The 691-nt window shown below is 39.2% G+C and overlaps 1 protein-coding gene across 1 annotated transcript in view; it reads right to left on the bottom strand.

The window, feature by feature from the left end:
- Positions 1-691, bottom strand: part of LOC107674496 (dedicator of cytokinesis protein 8-like) — a 49,281-nt gene that overhangs the window by 10,559 nt on the left and 38,031 nt on the right. The gene's annotated exons all lie outside the window — the stretch shown is intronic.

Consider the following 691-nt stretch of genomic DNA (forward strand, 5'->3'; position numbering starts at 1 on the left):
TGGGGCTAAGGTTGTCAACAGTTCAGAAGACGTGAAATAAAGTGCGCGCATCCGTAATAAAACGTCCCTCACATGGCTCCGGGGGGGACAGAAGGCGTTCTGGCGGGTGACGTAAGACGTCGGCGTTGCGTGATAAGTGCCGAATGCGGAGACAAAACAAAACGCCGTTCACGAATAAGAAGCACAAAACGAGGATTTGTAAAGAAAAATGTCAGAGGATTTCGATATAAGCCAAGAGGAGATCCTCAGATTCCAGATTTTGTATCGCTGCCAAATATTGTCCTATCCTAACAAACCGTACATCAATAGAAAGCTTATTTATTCAGCTTTCAGGTGATTTATGAATATCAATTTCAAAAAAATTGACCCTTATGACTGGTTTTGTGGTCCAGGGTCACATTTTTGGAGCTCAAACAAGCAGCATGAACAATGGCTACGTTTACATGCACAATTTTTGGTTCAATCAGACTGAATTCATTCCGATTGATGAATCTGAATGTAGTGTTTACATGAACGCTAAAGAAAGTGATCGGGTTGATGTGTGTGTTTATATGTCACAAACTTCAAATCAGAATTAATTTTTTTTACATGCGCACTGCACAAATATGGAGTTTCTTACTGTTTGCACATAATAACCACTCTCCTACACGGTTTATTTATTTGTTTTTAACAGCAGAATTAATATTTATTC

Source organism: Sinocyclocheilus anshuiensis, unplaced genomic scaffold (assembly GCF_001515605.1).
Source record: "Sinocyclocheilus anshuiensis isolate Anshui unplaced genomic scaffold, SAMN03320099.WGS_v1.1 scaffold1214, whole genome shotgun sequence".
NCBI classification, from domain to species: Eukaryota; Metazoa; Chordata; class Actinopteri; order Cypriniformes; family Cyprinidae; genus Sinocyclocheilus; species Sinocyclocheilus anshuiensis.